Raw genomic sequence first — 1,289 nt, 5'->3', positions numbered from 1 at the left:
GGGATGGGAGTGTCAGAGACAGTGCGATTGGCACAGGACAGAGCGGAGTTTAGGGCTGTTGTACATAGGGTCGCTATGAGTTGTAGGTGACTCGACGGCACATAACAACAACACAACATGCCATGTTGAGCAAAAGCTCTTAGCTTAGCTCCAGTTCTGTCCGTGGAAGGTAACAGTCAGCTCCATCTCATGTCAGGTCTCTCTAGTTCTCCTCTTCGGCTATGGCTCCTGTTGCCATAGGTATAGCTAGAGCAAGAATTTCTAGGCCCAAAAGACATGATACGTTCTCTTCCTGCTGCTTCTTCTCCTTCTCCTCCTCCAACACCCTCCTCCCCTTTTTCACTGGAAGAGAAGTTCTAACCTGCTTCTAGAGTCACTCAATTTATTGACTAGACTAGCCAATCCCCTTGTAGATTGGTGAGACTTACCACACGGTAAGTCAGATTTAATGGCTAGGAAAGTCGTATTGAAAGAAAATGCCACAATTAACACTTCCCAAAGCACAGAGCCTAGGGTTCTCAGTGAATATTTATTAAATATACGAGTTGCTAAATGAATATCTGACTGTTGTGTTATGCTGCTTAGCTTGCAGAGAACAACTCAGCATCATGCTTTTATTAGAAGTTTATCATAGCTTTCTGCAATGATTTAACTATTTTATTAAAGGGATTTTTAAATTATCTACCAAGGTGTTTCAGGGAAGCCCCAAGAAGGAATTTATTCATTCATTACTCCTGGGTCAATGAGAACAAATTTTATGGCATCTATATTTATATACTGGGCTTTCTTTGAAAACTAATTAATATGCTTTTAAAAATTAGAAAACAAAGACTTCTCCACCTGGTCAACCCATGAGTAGGTTGGACGCACAGTGCCCTGGCCTCATCCCATGCATCTGAGCAGCACCACAATTGTCTGCCCACTGCTCCACAGGAACAGAAATCTCATTTACCCACCATATGGCCTCCAGAGTGGCCTCAGTGGTCAAGAACTGCATCAACTACAAACAAGGGACCTTTGACAAGGAGATTCTTATGCAGACAGTCAAATAAACCAGCATGGAGGGTATTCTGGAAATGGCACATAAGTATCACCTTAAATTTTCTATAGAAGAATTACCCACAACAAAGTTATAGTGAACTGTACAGCAGAAGAACTTTACCCTCTAGTTGTACAAGACACTGCACAAATACTGGAGTTGGAGTCAGAAAATCAAAAGGGCCAAACTCGCTCAGCATATCTTAAGCTCAAGGAACTGAAGAACAAATTCAAACCTCGAGTTGCTATAA

This window comes from Elephantulus edwardii, unplaced genomic scaffold, assembly GCF_000299155.1.
Source record: "Elephantulus edwardii isolate Elephantulus edwardi_28Jun2011 unplaced genomic scaffold, EleEdw1.0 scaffold00099, whole genome shotgun sequence".
NCBI classification, from domain to species: Eukaryota; Metazoa; Chordata; class Mammalia; order Macroscelidea; family Macroscelididae; genus Elephantulus; species Elephantulus edwardii.
Note: the sequence above shows the minus strand (reverse complement) of the source record.